The sequence below is a fragment of the Xyrauchen texanus genome, chromosome 35 (assembly GCF_025860055.1).
Source record: "Xyrauchen texanus isolate HMW12.3.18 chromosome 35, RBS_HiC_50CHRs, whole genome shotgun sequence".
Taxonomy (NCBI): Eukaryota; Metazoa; Chordata; class Actinopteri; order Cypriniformes; family Catostomidae; genus Xyrauchen; species Xyrauchen texanus.
The window spans coordinates 15,164,960-15,186,505 of record NC_068310.1 but is presented as its reverse complement, the minus strand read 5'-3'; the positions used below and the strand labels follow the sequence as shown (position 1 = coordinate 15,186,505).

Sequence of the window (21,546 nt, the reverse complement as noted above, 5' to 3'; positions counted from 1 at the left end):
ATTACCACAACCAGTTTCGAGGCGAACGAGATAAAACGACTCAATGTTGCGCGTTGCGCGCAGGTGACCTCTATTATAGGCTACACAGCCATGGCTGGAAATCTTGACGAGCGGATGTCGCTAAAAATGCCGTTCCAACACAATATAAGCAGCGATATTTGTTAGTAAATGCAGTAGGCTAATGTTAGTTAACTACAGAATCCTCAGACTCTGAGAAAAGTAACTAAAGTTGTTGCGCGTAAGCGCACCAATCCCAGTTTCTCACAGTCAGAGGCTTCAACCTCCGTGTCAACGAGTTTTGTTTCTCTCCTTAACATAATTAAATCCAATAGGGTTTGTTAAACTATAGTATGGTGACTTTAGGTGAATACACTTAATTGAATAGCAATTAAAATAAAGTTACTACAGCAATATGCCACAGGGGATTCTAGAGCACATTACTTGTAAACTGAATACAAGATCACATAACTGACTCAGATCAAAGACATTCACGTTCAGTCGTCCGTCCTCCATCTTGGTTGCAGGTGCTTTGATTTCATACTTCATACAACACTCAATAACACATTAGCCGCGGAATAGGGAGCAATACGAGGCAAACGCGCACCGCGCGAGCTCCTAATCACTCATTAGAAATGAACAGGGGGGTGGATGGATGCAGAGGATGGGCGTTATTGCTTCAACTCTCATGACTTTTCTTCTGCGCATCTCACCAGGGGCGGTTGACATTTAAAGAGAGCATCTCTCCATTATGTTTTCTGCAGCAGAAAATCAAATGGCCACCCCTCCTCCTCCTTCTTCTTCCACACCATTCGTGCACTCTGCCGGGAGTCCTGCGCTACGCCCATTGTTCGACCTTAATTACACAGAGCCATATGGAACAAACTCCGTATGTGTGCCAAAAGATGGAGATGCTTTATTCTAGTACATAACAGTAAACACTAAGAGGTCGATTAGGACTCCAAATAGGAGCTGCGTTTATGAAACCTGCACATGGGTAAATAATAAATACATAACGACAAGCTTATAAACGAATGAAACGTGAATGCCCAAATTTGCGTAATGAAGCAATTGAAAATTGAAGAGTTTTACAAGACAGGCTGGCGCACACCACGCATTAATGAGCATCGATGAGCAACTGAGAAAGAAACTACAGAATACTGACATGGCATTCATCCAGATCCATCTCAACATGAGGAAAGATCAAACGCACAGTTTCTGTGCCAAAGTGAGCAAAATAAATAAATAAATACAATAAAAACAAAATATAAATTCATCGCTGCGTTTGTGCGAGAGCGCCATATATAGCTGACTGTTTCTCCATCACTTTAGCCATGTCAACTCCACATACTCTCCGCTGGTACATCTTCAATCACAGAAGCATGTACACACACACTAACCTCCGCTTTTACAGCATCAACTCAGCCTGCAAATATATTAGTTTAAAGATTACACAATCAATCTTCGATCACATAACGGATTTGATCACGAAAGCTCTTATGCCAAAGCATCGTCGGATAAAGTATGAAAATAAAGACACCCAAAATTATATATTTTTTCTCGTCTCTCGTAAAAGCCATTAACCTTGACCTGTAGGGCATCTCGAAATGGGATGATGTAGATATATAATCTAGATCCCTGGCCAGCAAATGGTGTAATGATACAACGTGAAACATTTATAATACCTTCTAGCACCTCAACCCATAACTCTAAGCCAGAGATTAGCGACATTTCTGAAAGATCCTCGTCGGAAATTTGTATTAAAATGCTAGATGTAAACCCAAACGACATTTTAACCATTACCTGATTGAAAAAAGAATAATCCCGAAAACTTTGCTCTACGACAGATGCTCCCCTTGTCTTTGTCGTGTATTCAGTACGCCGTGAAACAGTTTGGGGTAAAAATATCCCGTTTACCGATTTTCTAAAAGAAAACTTAAACTCTACTTCTCCAGTAGTATCCCGATAGATTCAGTGACAGACGACGATTGACTCTTCTGTGACGCTGCTATACCGGCAAGCTGGGATCCAGAACGGGGCGGTATGAACGCTACTTGTTTGTAAGCAAAAACATGGCTTCATTTGCCTTTGTCAGCGAGAAAACGTAATATTGACTTACCTTTCCCTCATGAGCCATTGTCCCCCACCTCCTCCCCCCGCCCTTTGCCATGACATCACAAAAGCTGTAGTAAAACCTACAACATCGATGGGCTGGGCTTTGAATATCACCCTGTAATAACTCGACGGGCATGTGTACAGCCATGCACACTCTATGTCATACTCAGTCTTTCTCAGCGCAGCATACACACACGCGCGCGCGCACATACATATAGCGCGCACACTTCCCTCTCTCCCGACCCACACATCTAGTAGTACAAGGGCCTACTACAAGGGATTTATAGAAGTTATCTTTTGTCCCAGAAAGAAGATAATGCTGTATACAGTAATACACTTTTCAAATACTACCAGCTATATGTAATGCTTGTTTAAGTCGTCAGTTAAAGTGCATCTTATAGGTTTGTGCGTGTGTCGGGTCACTGTTACTTTAAAATACTAATAGCATAAGCTGCTTATTTTACGCCCAGCGATTAATCTTTAATATTCCACAAAAGCTTGCATATGTCGCTGGTGTTATTTGAACCCTCCCTCCTAACTCTTTTCAAATGGTACTGTCCAGTGATTCACACAATAAACTAATCTTGGCCAATGCTCCAGTTAGCATAACATATTAGATCATATGAGCGCTTGTATCTTTGAAAATCTCTGGACGGTTTCTCTTTTGGGTGCATAGATATAAAAGTATTGACAATCAAGTATTTATGTTGGTAAGGATTTAGAAAAATAAATAAATAAATAAACAAAACGATGAAAACTACAAGCCATGCACAAAATGTATTGAAATCGTATACGTTTTCGTAATCCTCATAAACATCCCCAAATCCCTTTGTTATACATAGGCTGGATAAAAGCAAAGTACACAGTATGCAAAAGGATTCCAACGGACTACTGAAGTACACCACACATACACCCCCCCAGAGCTGTTTTGCCAAAAGAGTGGGAGGAAACAAATAAGGGTATTTTAACACTGCATCGTCTTCTTCACTCAAAACAGACGAATGTATCTTGGAATGACTCCTAAACGTTGCACACAACGCTGTTTGCTTTGTTGTTTTGTAACCATTAGTGAAAATGACAACCATTCATTACAAGCCATTTGAGAATATTCTCCACAAATGCCACTCTTTATCTGCTGTCTCCACGCCGACACGGGGGGAATTTTCAAAAAGCCAACCTTCGCCTTTCAGAAATTCTATTAAGTTCTTATCTCTTTGCGGCAGGCTCTTTTTTTGCTGTCCTATTGTTATGCATTGGAGCTGAAATCAATCACGGAGTGTCCACGCTGCATCAATATGATTTCAGATGCCTCACTACCCAAAACACAATCCAATAAACAAAAGACAGAAAAGAACCATACACATCTGACAAGTAGTTAGACTTCCCTGTCCTGAACATTCAGACGGAGACTCAGATTAGCAAGAATGGGTCAGGTTTGATTGTTTCTTAAAGTATTTCGGATTTTTATTTGTAGGACACACACACACACACACACACACACACACACACACACACACACACACACACACACACACACACACACACACACACACACACACACACAAACAAGTAGCCAGAGAAAACAGGGCACAGAATTTGCGAACGGATGGTCTTCAGAACCCCAGACAGCGCTTTGGCTCAGCACCATGGACAGCGGCCCGAACTGTAATCTAAACACATGGCTGCCATTCACACTCCAAGACTTTTGTCAGAAAACTTACGGTTAGCCTATGGTGTGTTGCGATGGCGCGATGTGTCTTTAGCTGAAGCAATGTTTCAAATGGTCTCAAATGTAGATTAAATAAGATTTAATCATTGCGCAGCGTTGAAAATTGTTGCAAAGAAGAACGTTTCGCAAAAGTAGCCTAATCGTTGAAAGCTTACATTTAGTGTGGTTCAAATTACATAGCTGCAACGAGTTGTGCAAGTTAAACCGATAGAAAAGTCGCAGCTCATCTCATCTCATCTCCACACGGAGTGAGTTTTTGCGTCCGCCCGCGCTGTTTTTCAATGTAAACATGAGCTAGACCGACGACTTTGACCGCTGTGCCGTGAGATGTTAAAAATAACTCCAACTGTACGCGTCTCAAAACACATGCGCTCTGTTCTATTCGTTGCGCTGCGTCTTGCCTTTTCATAACACAAGAACGCGTTCAGTGTGAACATGTGTTCTAATATCCCTAACTGTTTTAAATGGCTAAACGAGTTGTACTTTCACAGTTGAAAACAAGGCACACATTCTTTATTCAGCAGTCACAGTTAGCCAGTGTCTCACTGGAGCACACTGAGAATATAATGGCGGTATAAATATTGCATAAGAGAGTCAGCTGAGAGAGCGGACTGGAGGGGCCCCAAACTCGGCGAATGGCCTTGACAGATGGAACAACCTGACAGACAACAACAGAAAGAAAGGTTGAATGCGCCTCGGGGCTGGTATTGTGTCCGCCACGATCCCCCAGGAAACAAACCGCTCTTTGTCTAAACACTTCAACAGCTCTGAAGTTAAGCAAATGTCGAGGTTCCTGAAAGTTATGGTTTGAATAGAGATGATATAGCCTATATATAGACTTAAATATGCCAGGATTTCATCACCGCACACACAGAAATGGATAAACAATAAAGCCAAACAATAGCAAATAACTACGAGATCTGATCAACTAACTATTCCGATCCAAATACTTTCGAGCTATTATGGTCGCAGATCAGTTTCATGTTTTTTCTCCGTTTCATTATTTTATGTCGTCGTAGATTTTTACTAAACACTAAATGTAGGCATAGGCCTATTTATTAACAATAAATAAAAATCAATAAAATAGGGCTAAGTATTTAAATAATATAAAGTAGGCCATTTCAGTGTTTACTAATATATATATATATATATATATATATATATATATATATATATATATATATATATATATATATATAGTCGAAGTCAGAAGTTTACATACACTTGGGTTGAATTCATGAAAACTAATTTTTTAACCACTCCACATATTTAATATTAGCAAACTATAGATTTGGCAAGCCTACTTAGCGCATAACTGAAACTCTACTCTCATCATTGGTGAGAATTATATCCCATATCATAAAATAAAATAACAGGCCTAATATAAACTGTGACATTACAATTCCATATTCGAGAAGTAGCCTTTATAGGTCAACACAACTTTTTAGACACCAGTTAATTAAACTTGTTAAAGTCTTGTAAAGTTAAAACGGCCAAATACGAGACAGAGAAGTTCCTTTAACTGACCTAAAAATGTTCCACACAGCTTCATGGTCGCAGATCCGAGTTTCCCATAAGCGTCTAGCAAGTCCTGAGAAAGTGAACTTCAGTGCAAAAGTTGTGGACACAATTACTACAACTTATTTTTTGAAAGGGACGGAGGAGGGGTGCGCTGACGTCAGACACATGCCTATCCAATCAGAAGCAAGCGTGAAGTTAATCGTGTCCCACCAACGCAAAACTCTCAGCCAATCAAAACAATTGTCTTCAGTTCTCAACAACAAAGCCTGTAGAATGCCAACAGAAGGGACTACTGGCAGCTGTGTGCTTTCAGCTTTGGAAGTTTCCCAACAATGGTGGAACAGGGAGACATTCAGTCGCAAACTACAGTATATCAAACTTTAGAACAGTTTTTGTAATGGAATTTGACCAATGATAAAAATTATTTTCAATTTGAAATGTTTAACGAGATAGACCTATAATGTAAACGGTCACCCTGTTTGTCTATTCATATTCTGTACGACATGTAGTTTAACTTATTCCTACATTTCGTAAAAAGGTAATTTCCACATACTTCAGTCAGTTTTTTATGTTATCCTTAAAACAATAATATGCTTTTTAAAAAATAAACCCTTGGCAAACAATGACTTTTTGAGACAACCAATTGCACAAACTATTTATAGGTACAGTATTTGCCCTATGGGTCAATGCTGTGTCCTAATTTTTTTTGTCCACATCTATTAAATTATTCAAAAATAAATTTTCTAAACTGAAAAGTGTTTTTAATTACTGAATACAAAGTCATTTTTTTCTGGAGCTTATAGTAAAAACACTATCATGTGGTCTAACTGTCCAGAGACAGTACATAATCTCATTAAAAGCAGTTTTTTTTTTAACAAAGCAATGTTGGCATGAGTGATGTAGCATAATCTTCTATAATTATATATGTGTATATAGGTGTGTGTGTGTGTTGTGTATATATATATATATATAAACACAAGCAAGTAAACAATTTCATTTTAAAATATGATTAACATTTAAAAACATATGTCAACCAAATCAAAGTCACGTGGTGTCACCTAAATATCAGTAGCCATTTGTTATCATGTAACAAATAATAAATAAATAAATTATATATATATATATATATATATATATATATATATATATATATATATATATATATATATATTAAATCTGTGGAGTGGTTAAAATGACTTCAACCTAAGTGTATGTAAACTTTTGACTTCAACTGTATATATATATATATATATATATATATATATATATACAGCTTGGAATAGCTTGGAAAATTCCAGAAAATGATTTCAAGCCTTTAGACAAGTAGCCAATTAGCTCCTGATAGGAGGTTTACTAAATTGGAGGTGTACCTGGTGTTTTTTCCCCCTAACGTTTCATTCTGGTATGTCGTCGTATAGTTGAGAGAAAGTTTTCAGGTAGCACAAGAACCGTATATTGTTGTCTCATATTATAGTATGATTGCATATCAACTTCATGAGGCATTTAGAGGAGGTAATTCTATGTGTGCCAGATAACAGTCATATTTTAGTAAGCAATGAAACTGCTGGGAAAAGAAAGCAGCACAAGAGCCAGGATTATCTCAAAATTTCCTCTCTCTCCTTCTCGTTCCCTTGGTAATTCGCTAACTCGTTCCTTGCACACCATTGCATCATTAACACATCCCTGTTCTTCAGTCTCTTTTGAATTTTAAGCACCCGCTCACCCAAAACAAACAAACTCCAAGAAATAAACATGAGGGAAAAGAGCAGTGTATAAGTGAGGGTGTGGATCTCCCCCTGTGGGTTTGGCAGGGTCTGGGCTCTCTTTCGGCAGATGGCTCCTCTGATAATCGTGTCCTCTCTAGGCCCATCTCCATTCCCCCAACTACGTGTTGCCATGGCGAGGGGGCCGGCAGTGAACATGCAATGCATTTGCTGCTTATTAAATTTGCCTTCTGACAAAAAAAGGCTCTCACTTAAAAACGAGAGCAGGCCCGGTCAGAGAAGAACAGGCTTGATTCCCTTTATCACAGACTACCAGACGCCCCGCTGTATTATTCCACTACGCCATCCACTCATTGACCTATTGACTTTAAGGCTGCCTCCTCCCCCCAGCCTATGCCAAATTAAAGTCCCCCTCCCCTTTTGGGCTCTGCAGGGTCTGCTCCGCAGGTCTGCGCACCCTTCACTCGTGACCCCCCCGACCTATCAACATCATTGCTGCACATGAGAGAGAGTTGGAGAGTCCGCCGCTTACCAGTGATGTGCCCTACAGCTGTCTGCGCCAGCACAAAAAGAAAAGAAAAATATAAAGAGAAGAAAAGATGTGAACGTATGCACAAACAGAGCCTGAAAAGTGCATGAGCATGAGTGGGTGCTGAATTCTTGGGAGGAAATTGTGAAATGCAGGGTGTTCATGCTGTACAGATGACTCAGGCGAGTTGGCAATGGTAAGAGTGGGAAATAATGCTAATTAACTGCAGCCTAAGGAGCGTGATGTTGAAACGTGTGGATACATTGAGGTGAAATGAGTGTACTGGTGTGATCAGTTGAAACATGACTGTTGTAAGCAGATATTTTTGTGTGAACTTTTTATGAAGGTTTTATTTTTTAGACAATGTTTTTATTGTGATTTTGTTCATTCAGAGTAACATTAAAAACCTTTAATGAAACTGATAGGTCCAACTGATTTGATGAGAAGAGGTTAAAAGCCATTACACACACCTGTGACCACACATTCTATATTAATGCACCAGGTTGAGACATTGCTTGGCAACAATATATAGCCTACAGTTAGGCTTATTAACTAATCACTTGGTGGAGGAATAGATTATTCAGATTATCAATAATCACATGTGTCTCTTTCAAAGGTCAAAAACCTTTGTGGAGCGGAGGGGGCGGGGCCGGGCTAGAATGTCACACGCCCGGTCCCCAATCGGCCTGATGGGGTGCTTGAGGGATAAAGGCGGCCAGTGACGACGGTTCGAGAGAGAGAGAGAATTACGGGCATGTCCGTCATGTGTGTATTTAAGTTTGTGTGTTTTGGTTTTGAGTTTAATTAAAGGGTAACTAAACACCTGCTCAGAGTCTGACTCCACCCACTAGAAATATTTGAAAATGCTGGAAAAGTGGGCAGACCCCGGCGTGGATAGAGGGAAGGAACCGAGTGCGTGGCTGAGTGGGGGGGGGGGGGCACCTGAGACTCGTAGTGACGGATTAATTGACAGCTGCTGTCAGACTTATTCAGAGTTATTATTATTCCTCACACGTTCGCAAGACGACATGTACATGAATCTGGCGTGGTGAGCTGGAACCTGCTTACGTCACGAAGTACCGCAACAGCCAATAGGAAAATTCAACTGCAGTAGCCACCGTTCAACCTGAAGAGGGCAGCACTCAGACGTTTTCACACCATATATTGTAGAATTAAAACACTTTATACACAAATGTCAAAAAAATTACTTGAATCAATGACCAGTACTAATAAAACCCCATGCTTACAGATCATTAACTAAAAAAAGTTGGTTTAGGGTTTAGTTACCCTTTAAATATGATTTATATTGACAAGCCGGTTCTCGCCTCTTCCTTGCCCATCTTAACCCCCTTACACCTTTTATGTTCAGATTTTATTGTTTTAGCCTTGAAAGCCTTAGACCTATGAAAACATTGAAAATCTATTATAAAACATTTTGAAATTGGAAATCAACATAAACAATTTCAATATTTATTGTGTGATAAAGAGTTCTATAAATTATTCAAATATTATAGTGACACCCTACAATTTTGCACAGGTCAGTGTACAGTAATTGTTTACTGTGTCAACAAAAGTGCCAGTGAAGAGCATTAAAAAGAGCATTATTTAAGTGATATTTGAGTATTTAAGCATATTTAAGTAATGTTAGAAAAAGGAAAAAAAGGTAAATATCACTCGTGAGCAGAGTATATCTCCTTGGTTTCATTTCGAAGCAAGCTGTAATTTTGCCAGTTTATGCAAAAAGTTTGCAAATGTAATTTAATTATGTTTATTTATGACACATAAAATATTACTGTAGCTATGAGATCATCCTTAGCAAAATGAAGAGGTCTGTCAATGTAATGTCCATCACCGTCATTTCCACCATGGAAATTCTAATAAACACATTACAGAATCTGAGATGTTGTGGAAATGACACTGTGGTGGAAGTTTTATGACTTTCAGAAAAAGGACAAAAATAATATGCATTTCCTATGGTGCATGTACTGTTGGATATTGTTAGTATAAAAATGTGCTAAAATTAGTGACAGTGTGAAAAATGTTTTAACGAGACTTTATTTTCTAGAAGATCATAGTGCTAAAATTAGCCATAGTTGAAGAAACACCCAAATATGTAAATATTTATTAAATATTTGTGTCATATCATATTGCTGTTTACTTCTTTTAAAATATTTCAACTATTTTATGAAAGCAATAAGCCACACAAGGAGATACATTACATTTGACCACACTGTACAAAATGTCCATTAAATAAGTGTAAAAATGCTACAGTAAAAAACTTTAATTGGTTAACGGGTAGTTACCTTAAACTATACAGTAATTTGTTTTTTAATATATTTAATATATAAAATTGTTATATATAGTTTTACGGTAAAATGCTGTACAAAGAAAGATTTTTGGATGTAAAAATATAATTTTCCCATGTAATTAATGGTAAAAATTCTATTATGTTTACTGAGAGATTACATGTACTTTTTACAGTAAATTATTGATAAAATTATGCTAAAAAACTCACTGTTCTCAGAAGTCTCTGCGTGGCCCATTACATTTCATTATATTTTCTGGGAATAGTTATGTTTCTTAGTATTTTTTAATATCAGTTATGTACTTTGGGGTGTTCTGTGTTATATTTTATGTAGTTTAGTTAATGTTTATTACATTATTTTAATTTCACTTGTGTTATCCTGATGGTGTTTATTGTTTGTTTGAGTGACACTGAGCACTGTCTCTACATGTTTACTGGTCATTGCTCCAGGAAGGGCCTCTATTGATGGGCCTTCTGTAATTACTATGTTGATCAACAATACAATATAAAGTAAAAAGATGATTTTTACAGTTTCAGAAGTTTATAATATAAAGTTCATAATTTACTAATATAAACAACGGTAATGCACCATATAATATACAGGCATCAAAATTACACCCCGTAAAGCCTGATACGTGGTTACCGTATTTTTTACGGTGAATTTCTGGCAACAACAGCTGCCAGTATTTTACTGTAAAATTAACAGGCTTTTTTAAAAAAAATTAAAGTGCAAGGTTAAGTGGGTTTAAAGATCACTGTATGACCTTACAAAAAATCCAACCAGATTATCTAATGAGTTTTTTAACATAAATATTATTTTTAACCTTTAAAGTTTTTCTCTTATTTATATCTTTTGTACTTTTATTTGTTATTATATATTATACAATTTTACAATAGCATTATTTTGTCTATTTTGTTTTCTTCTTGACCCTTTTTTTCTGCCCCAAGCCTTGGATAGAACCCCCCCCCCCCTCCCGACCCCCAACTCTTCATTTGCACTTTCATACACACTCACGAAAACAAGTTTGGTCTGGGTGCCAGCCTACATGACCGTCATTTCTAGTATCTCACAGTATTTCACAGACCCACAGTCTGTCTGTCTCCCTCCTCCTTTCACCCCCCTCACTCTCGCCAGGACATGTCCTTCCACAACACCCTCCCCAAAACCACTCTTCCTCCACCCTCCCTTGCCCCTCCTCTCACTTCCCCCCCGTCTGCGGCCCGCGGAATGGCTAGAGTAATGAGTAAACACAGACAGAGCTCAGCAAGCACGGCCCGGCTTGCTGCCTCATTACAATCACAAAGACACGCCACACTTTTGGGTGGAGCCTGTGGCCACAGGAGGCTCTGGGGCCTTTAAGTGAGTGGCATACTTAATAGGCTTTGTGTAGGAGAAGAAAAGAGAGTGAAAGGGGAGAGAAAGGGAGCAGACCCAGCTGTCACAGCACACTAGATATCTGTCTGCCACAGAACCACTCTTCCACTTTTTTACCCCTCCTTTTTTTAACTCTTTTTTTTTCTTTTTCTTTTGCTAAGGTAAGGTTTAAGATGCAGGAAAACTGAGCATCTGAAATGGAAAAATAAGAAAAAATAAATAAAAGATGTGAACACATATGTGCTCTCTCTCTCTCTCTCTCTCTCTCTCACACACACACACACACACACACACACACACACACACACACACACACACACACACACACACACTCAGTTGTGTTTCCATGTTTTATGAGGACTTTCCATAGACATAATGGTTTTTATACTGTACAAACTTTATATTCTATCCCCTAAACCTAACCCTACCCCTAAACCTAACCCTCACAGAAAACTTTCTGCATTTTTACATTTTCAAAAAACATAATTTAGTATGATTTATAAGCTGTTTTCCTCATGGGGACCGACAAAATGTCCCCACAAGGTCAAAAATTTCGGGTTTTACTATCCTTATGGGGACATTTGGTCCCCACAAAGTGATAAATACACGCTCACACACACACACACACACACACACACACACACACACACACACACACACACACACACACACACACACACACACACACTTGCTGTGTGACCAATATGTGGATCAAATAATACATTCTTAACTGAATGTTCTACATTATACATCAGAGAGTGAACTGAGGTGGAAAATGCTGAGCTGAACACATCTCCCAGAAGAGCAACTTTCTCAGTCATTCATGAGTTAGAAGGAATGAAACAGCTTTTAAAGCTCAAAAGTTTAATATCCAGTGATATCAGTCTTTGTATTTTAAACTTTAAATCAAGTTTCTAAAAGAGGGAATGCTTTTGGGAATTTGACATGTCCTGCGATGAAATGTTATACTTTATCTGAAACTATTATAAACTGCATTTTGCTAATTATTTCATAATTGTAATTATGTATAAAGCTTCTGTGAAATCATATTAACTAAGAAATATTGTTTCTGTTACAAAATTATTTGTCACACAATTAAAAACGAACTAGTGAAAGCAAAGGGTGTTCAATAATTGTGAAAAACTTAAAAATGAAATGGTGACCAATTACAGGACCTAAGATTTACTGTACACTTTCCCTTACATTGATATCAATTTTAACCTAAACCTTTTCAAGTCTTATTGAAAAAATTACATAGAAACTTTAATTTGTAACAAAATACTAGTTTGTATATCAAAAAGCATATGCAAACATCAAAACATGGATCAGAGTACATTGGGTTCATTATTATTAACAAAACCATAGACACAGACAGAGTAAATCCATATTTAGGTGTACATATGCTGGGTAAGTCCACCAAATAGCTGGGAAACAATAGTCTGTGTTTGCGAGCTGCCGCACAAAGCAGGTGGTGAAACCCAGAAATGTGTGCTGTTGTTTGTATAATCTGTGTGATTGTGGTGGGCTGCTGCTAAGCCTCGCTAAATCAGCTTAGCACATGTCCTGCCGTGGAGGAGGCTTGTTTTAAAGACCCCCCTCCATACCACCCTTCCTTTAGGAGTGTGTGAGAGAAGTCCAGACACTGAATCAAAGATTATTCTCAGTTGATGACACACCCCATATCTCAGAGGACTCCCAAGACACACATACGGTCGGACACACACAGAGACACACAGACAACTTCTGTGTATATGTGTATTTCTGTATTTATTATGGAGTGAAAGAAAGATGCATACATTATTACTATTACTGGCTTATCTTTATCCTATTAAAAAAATAATAATAATTAAATACTTCCTTAATTTATAATTTTTTGTTAAATTTGTTGTTTCTTTATAAGTTTACAAGTGTATTTGTTTTTATTAAAATGTTTTAATAATTTTTATGCCAAATCATAACATATCATACAACTTGACTCAAATACACATCAGCACACAGAATTTCAACACTTCACCTCCTTTCCAACACTTTATTTTATTTTATGAAGGGAAACAACAATAAACAAATTGTGTTCCACAATTATATGTGCAATACTTATGACTGACGTACTGTATGTCAACAACCTGTAATAAAAAACCTTTCCTTGTCTCGTAATAACACTCAGATGTTTTCTTCCTTCAGTGTTACAAAAAATGTATTTCCTATTAAAATAATGGCTGTTTAGTTTTAAGTTTAGGTTTGGGTTAAGGGTTAAAAATAGGTAAAATCATAATAACATTGTGGGTTAATTTAATTTTCTCCATGGGAGTAAATGTTGAACCTTTTTGTAGAAGCAACATGCAAAATCTCTTACTAATTATTATAAATGGTTAGTAAACCAGGTTTCTTATTTTATTTGAGCAAGTTTATGAAGAGCAAGAATGCCACTAAATTTGGAATGACCTAAATTTTGTTTATGTATGATTGTATTGCATTTTCTTTAATTTTACAATAAATTTAACACATTTTCTTTTGTTGTTGTTATGTAAGTGTCTGCCAAGCAAATTAAATGTTTATGTATTAACGTCTTGTTAATAAAGAAAAGTTTTAGGGTAACACTTTACAATAAGTTTGTATTCATTAACGTTAGTTAACATAAACTATCAATACTTCCACAGCACTTATTAATCTTGGTTAATGTTACATAGACCATTAATGTTACTAATAAAAAAATAAAATAAATGAAAATGTGTATTTGTTAACTTATTGCAATATTAACTAACACTAACATTGGATAACTATATATCTTTGTATAAATTAACATTAAAAAAGATTAATAAATGCTTTAAAAATATATTGTTCATTGTTCATGAAAACCTAATGCATAATGTAATTTTAGCAAATAGAACCTTACTGTAGTTTTGAATAAATAAAATTATTTTTTTTATAATTTATCACTACGTTATTTTATTTAGCTCTATTGATTTGTTTATACTTGTCTGATCTGTCTTGATTAAATAGTTTGCACTATTGATATTTGGCTTTATATTACTTGCAAATGGTTTGGCAATTGGAATGTCCAGTTTTTGTCATGCCAACAGAGCACAGTAAATGAAAAATGAGAGAAAAAAAGGGAGACAGCTACATTTAGAGAAAGACTTGAGGGAAGAAAAATCATCCTTTTAAGAACTGAATCGTCAGGAACACAACTTACTCATCATCATCATCCAACAAACCCCCCCCCACACACACACACACAAATCTCGCCCCTGCCTCCTTCCTCTGCTCTACTCCAGACAGAATGGAGGAAGAATTAAGACAAGAGTGAGAGAAAGTGTGAATGAAAGGGGGACACCTGGAACAGGACCCTGTAGTGTTCTACACTGAGGGGTTTTGTAGACTAATAACAGGGCCAGGGCATGCGCATGTGAATGTGTGGTTGCCTTGGTAACAGGACTCAGCTGATTGCAGGTTTATGGGGTACGAAGAGAGGGGGGTGCTTGTTTGGAAAGCATCTGTATGTAAATTTCATTATGATATAGAGATGTTTGGAGAGGCCACAAGGAGATGAAATAAGGGGGGTGAGAGACGAATGGACAGAAGGATGTAGTGGGGATAGTATCAACAGAAACACTCCAGCGACTGGTGCTGCTAGTTCTAATCTAAATCCATCAAGAAAATAAGACACTTCACTTAAAAGGCCTCATGCAGCATTATATTAGAAGTCTTCTGAAAAGAATTTAGAACAATATCTGTCTATAATGTACCCGCATTATAAAATGCCATTAATCTTTGAGGCACTGCCTCATAAAAAGAGATATTGAAACATTGTGAATTTATATTAGATTATGCATGTGACTATAAAATCCTGAAATGTCGGTCTAAGACACATTCATAAGAAATTTGATTTCCTATGAATACTAAAACCAAATGGTCATTATTCACGAACTATGAGCAAAAAATATTTTGTTCAAAAAACAATACATGCGTTAAATGCCACATTTAATTTAATACAACCATTTACATAAGACTGGATATGGGTATTTCTTTTTCCTTCTGGCACTCTGATGTCCCAAGGGGTCATCAAAAACAAAGAGATTAAAACTTTATTCTTTTTGATTATGAAGATATTTATATTTGATACTTTTCAAATGCCTTTTATGTATTGATTGTATAATTTTAACTTTGAACCAGACCTTCAATCTGGTATGGTAGAATATGAAAATTCACCATGAGAATATTAATTAATACATTTTCAATGAATAAAATGAGTGAAGTGATCATAAAAAATTTCAAAATGTATTTTTTAAAATATTGCATATTGAATATGTGTGAAAACAATATGCCCTTATATATATTTTTACACTAATTACGACTGTCTATCAGTTGTCGCCATTTACTTCACCACCAATTTTGCTCTAATAAATTTTAGTTAGAGGTTACCAAGGAGAAAAAAAGTTTTCAGACAAGTAAAAGCCTGTGATGAAATATGAGACATGAAGTATGATGTAAAATCAAGGTAAATATCCATTGTGGACAAAATATCTTTATTGCGCATAATTTCCAATTAGGCACTCATCAAATTATCCAAAATGTGTGAATACTATCATTCTTAATATTTTACATACATAAAACATTAGCTATGAAATTAGAATATGCAATACAAAAAAAGTATGATATCTTATTTAGAAATAAATAAAATTTTAATTTCCATCACAGAATACTTTTAAACAAGGGCTGTTTGTCTAATCGAGTTTTAATTATGAATTAATTCCACGATATGCAGATTAATTTATCAAATTAAACACATATATCAATACTTTCTAAAAAATCCAATACATAATTATCAAATATATAATAGCTTATAACATATTATGAATGAATATACAATATAATATCCACTAATAATATAATAGTAATACTATATGAGATAATTCAAAGACTTTACATTATTGTGGCAGAAGAGTAAAGCATTGGTAAGACAATATAAAAATTGGTTTTAGAAGTCAATGTGTTGTTTAGTTTATATCCATATCATTGAACAAAAGCCTATCACTGGCAAAAAGTCCACAGCAATTCATTTAACAATTCAGTTCCTCTGACATTGTGTCGATGTAGTGACACTAGGCGTCAAATTTTTGAGAAAAGGCCAAAGAAATTTGGCGAGTGGAATTTGCATGCCACTCCCCCGGACATATTGGTATAAAAGGGAGCTGGTATGCAGTATTTATTCAGATTTTTTTCTTCAGAGCCGAGCGGTTGTGTATCAGCAAGCTGAAGCGTTTGACGGTCGGGCTGATCAGTACAAGGTCCTCCCCTTTGGCCTGTCACTGTCCCCTCGCATCTTCACGAAGGTCGCAGGGGCAGCCCTTGCCCGTTAAGGGAATTGGGCATTCGCATACTCAATTACCTCGACGACTGGCTGATTCTATCACACTCCCGAGAGTTACCGTGTGCACACATGTACCTGGTGCTCACGCACCTCAGCCGTTTAGAGCTTCGGGTCAACTGGGAAAAGAGCAAGCTCTCCCCGGTTCAGAGCATCTCTTTTCTTGGCATGGAGTTAGACTCAGTCTAAATGTCAGTGTGCCACACAAGTGAGTGTATGCAGTCGGCGCTGAACTGCCTGAACTTATTCAGGTGGAGAATGGCGGTCCCACTGAAATACTTTCAGAGGCTCCTGGGACATATGGCATACTCAGCGGCGGTCACGCCACTCGGGTTGATGCATATGAGACCACTACAGCACTGGCTCCAGACTCGAGTCCTGAGGTACGCATGGCACCGTGGCACATATCGTGTGGCTATCACGCCGGCCTGCCACCACTTTTTCAGCCCTTGGACAGACCTTGCATTTCTGCGGGCAGGAGTCCACCTACAGCAAGTGTCCAGGTGTGTCGTGGTCACGACAGATGACTCAATGGGCACGCAGCTGCCGGCTCCTGGACAGGACTGCACCTGCGTTGGCACATCAACTGCCTCGAGTTGCTGGTGGTGCAACTCACCCTGCAGAGGCTATTGCCATTGATCCACAACAAGTTGTCCGTTCAGACCAACATGCCAACAGTAGCGTATATAAACTGCCAGGTGGTTTACGCTCTCGTCGCATGTCGCAACTCGCCCAACATCTCCTACACAGGTCGCTGTGGGCCACTCACATCATTTGATTGATAGGTCTTCAAAAATTCATTCAGAGGCCAAAGGAGTGAGATTCTGTTACCGTATGTATTCTGTAATTTTGAATGTGTGTGTGGTAAACTCCAAAATCAGATCAGACTGTTTGTTAATCAATTTGCTAATCTCTGTCAAACTAATTGGATTTTCCAATGCATAAAAAAAGTCATGCAACCACCACAATTCAAATTAATTCTTGCAATGAGATATTTATTTTTTTACAGCTGTTACAAAAGCTAATAATATGTTAACGTGCAGTAGCTTTTAACTCTTTGTAAAACAGGACAAATTTGTATAGAATGAATAAATACCTAATAGCTTTTCTCATCTGCGATAGCAATTTAATGACAGGTAGTCACAAAAGGCTTTTTCGTTCATTACAAGTAACTGAAAAGTAGCTTTATGCAGTAAAAGCAATGATGCAAATATAGTAGTTTAACTCACACCTCTAATGAAATCCTTCAGTGAGATGAGAGAGAGAGAGAGAGAGAGAGAGAGAGAGAGAGAGACAGCAGTAGGTTTTTTTCTGTGCTTCTCTCACTTAATGTACTCAGTAACAGTGCCTGATGGGTAATTACAATAGTCACAACACAGATGGGGAGCAGTGTAACCATGGCCTTAAGCACGCCAGCACAGACACACCATCAGATGAATACGCGGTGACACACTCTTGAATGCCTATTTCCCCTTTAACAAATGGCCAACATCATTCAAATCTTTGCTTGGAAAACACATCTCGTCCTGTTCCTGCCCACCATTAACATATTCTGACTCTTTATTCTTGTATTTCTCTTCGCATTTACCCTTTGTTGTGTTCTCTCTCTCTCTCAATAACCCATCTCGCTTCTTTTGAACAAAATCTCTATCGGAGACAAGAGGAATAGATGCAGATATTGCAAGGACAGGCATGACCTCTCTCGTTCTCTTTCATCAAAGGTTTTGTCCAGGTTAAGGTCTTAAAACAGACGTAAAAAGAGAGAGTAAGAAAGAGTGAGAGAGATAGACTTTTGAATAATTCATAGCCATCCTATAATGAAGCATGGCTCACTCTTTAAAGTGTTTGGTGTGTAATGGAGTTTCAGACACACAGCTATCATTTCTTCTTAATGGTGCTTTCTGGGCTGCTTGCTGTGACTCTACACACAAACACACACACACACACACACACACACACACACACACACACACACACACACACACACACACACACACACACACACACACACACACACACACACAAACTAGCAAAGGTGATTACAGACAGCTGCTGGAGTTTGGAAGTGGCCAAAGTGGGCAATTTTCTCAATGCCATTTAAACAACAAACACAGCAGCGTGTTTAAAGAGAGGAGAGGATGGTGGGTAAGAGAGAGCGAGAGAGAGAGAGAGAGAGAGAGAGAGTGATAATGGTCATTGTAATTCAGAGAAAGTGTGTAAGCGCACCTGGTGGGGGGTTCATTAGAAGAACTTCAGGTTGAGTATGAACATGGTCACATCTGGCCTGGAGTCGACAACATGATGTGCACAAGCTGCTCATTCTTCAGCGTGCGAGTTTGCATGTGTATTCGTTAACTTAAGACTGCATCTAACAATTAGTCTGACTTACTAAAGATGCTATAGAAAGCCTGTTGCATAAAACAAGCTCACAGTGGTCTTTAATAAGACAGTCCAATTCGCATTGTATTGTGGTAAAAGTAAGACACTGAACGACTTTAAAAAATAAATGCAGAGAGTGGGTGCTCAACACAGTTTTCCTTCGCTGAAAATATTTGCTTATTAGAAGAATACAATGCTTCAAAAAGGATTCTAATGAACAAATTTTTTGATTTTATCCCAAATAATAATAATAATAAAACAAGAAATGTTGTTACCATCGTAGAAGTCAAAGTCTTCTACAAAGTCTCAACTCAAGCCCTTTCAGCCCTGAACTAAACCCACCACTGGCTCAGCTGACAGTTATTTTCCATGTACACAATGGTTAGCCTAAGGGTCTGCTGGCTTACATTTCAGTCTTAAATTAGATCAATAAAGTTTTTATGCAACTGACTGAAGAAGTTAAGACCAACATTTTTGACTACTAACTTGCAAGACTAGTTTAAAGCAGTTTTATGCAACCGGCCAAAAATGAACGCATTGTTTCACAATTATAGTTTTTTAATTGTCTCATAAATGATACCTACAACAATACAGCAACACGCATTTCATGAATATTTCATCTGTTCAACTATTATTTTCATAGCCATTTTATTTTTGGATCATCCATCATCGACTCCTTGGTAAACACAGGGTTCAAATTTGGGCAAGTTTTTCAGAACTTTACAATTTTTGTAAGGGCATGCCACCCCACAAAATAAATAAATAGGTTCAACTTTGATTTAATGTTAATGACAGTCCTTTTGTATCTGTGGCAGGGAAATGTAAGATATAAATCCCCCTGTATGACCTTCCCAGTGGAAATAACAGCTTTGTTTGGTCAGTGAAGGGGCAGCAGATTGTGTGGAGACTTCCAAACTAAACTAATCCCTTCTTAGAACACCGAACAGCTGTTCTGGTGCTCTGATCAACACGTAACCGCACACACACCTTAAAAGGCTAATATTTGCTCTATTGATGCTGCTGCTGCTGTGACCACAGTAAAGTACAAAAACAAAGGATCATTAAAATGCCCTACTGCTCTCCACAATCAGGTATACATTTTAAATCTACAAAGGGGAAATATAGTATTTTTTTTCCTTTTTAGAAACCTGTGACCTATTAGAGCACAAGAGAATGATCAAAGTAATTGTCTTTTATCCCTCTCACTCTCTCTGTCTTTCAAGACAAATTGAAGAGTCGAGTTGTTTTTCATCTTTTTCAGGCTTTGTGTTCCTCTTATCATTCCACATCACTGCCTCTGACTGATCGAAATCATCATTGGTCTCTCTCTGAGTAACTTTTTGTTAGTTCTCTGTAGATAAGAGTTCATTATGAGATGTAAAAGGTGGCCTTTACCCCTTGATTGAATTTGCCAGGTGAGCATGCAAGATTTGAGTGTTGTGTGTGTAAGCGTGAAGCACCTGTAATTTGAGGCTATAACTTCCTTTTGCGTGTGGGAAAGTTTATATTCTCTCTCTGCTCTTTTGTGCCGAGGAGTTGAGTGTAAGTAAATAGTGCGCGCATGGAGGAGACAAAGACTTCAACCTGCACCTGCTGCACTGGGTTTACTGAAGAATATACAGTCCTCTTTTAAAACCATTAACCCTTACTCACCTCTTTGTACCTCTTTTCCATTTCTTTTCTTGTCATTGCACAAGAAAAGGGCAGGACTCCAAACTAAAGAGTAGTATGACTATATCTATGTTGGGGATTTCTTCATTCCCATTAACTGAGTTAACATGCAGTCCCTTTTCTTTTTAAAAACCTAAAGAAATTAACATGTTTAAACTAGTGCACACTAGTGAAAACTACAGTCATTTTAGTGGACTTTTTATCAATAAAAAAGTGGGCAGACCCATTTTTATTTGTAAAGGTATTAGGAGACAGTATGTGGAAACAATGCAGGCCAGACTCAAACTCAAGAAGCCTGCATGAATAACCTCACAGTAAAATTGGAAACAGTAGCTTAACTTTTCTTTAGCAAACAATTGGTCTTTGCTTCCCAAATGTCGAAACACTGCCCTCAGTGGCCAAAGTGGTAAGTGTTATTGGGCGTATGGGCATGTGTGATCTCCATTTTCCAGGTTAAATGTCAACGGTGGGGCGCCAAAAGTCAGTTCTGAAGCGAGTTGGAGCACAAGCGCTAATCACAAGGTCACAACTCTAACTCTATCTACTCTTTTGAAATCTTTCTTCCTGGTTGCCTCTGTTAAGACAGAACCAGTTGACAAATATCCACCCACATAACATTCAGTCAATGTGTTTGGACTGAATGTGTCTGTATTGTGACTGAACATTTATTTTGCTTGTATCTGTATATCACATAACACTCAGGCTCCTTTTCATGTGTTTTCAAGGATGAAATTACCATGTCAGAACACATAAAAGTGTCATCAAATCATTCTGAATATCACTACACTGCAAGCTATTCACAGATATATTATAAACATAGAATAACTATGGTT

At 37.6% G+C, this 21,546-nt stretch overlaps 1 protein-coding gene across 4 annotated transcripts in view; it reads right to left on the bottom strand.

Moving 5' to 3' along the window:
- The window catches only part of myt1b (myelin transcription factor 1b), a 170,883-nt gene that overhangs the window by 52,894 nt on the left and 96,443 nt on the right, over positions 1 to 21,546 (bottom strand). For 3 of the 4 annotated variants that reach the window (XM_052105812.1, XM_052105816.1, XM_052105815.1), the window contains exon 1: positions 1,801 to 1,902. The exons of the other annotated variant lie outside the window; for it this stretch is intronic. The gene's annotated coding sequence lies outside the window, so the exon portion shown is untranslated. Of the gene's footprint in view, positions 1 to 1,800; positions 1,903 to 21,546 lie in introns of those variants that run through there. 4 annotated transcript variants of the gene reach the window in all.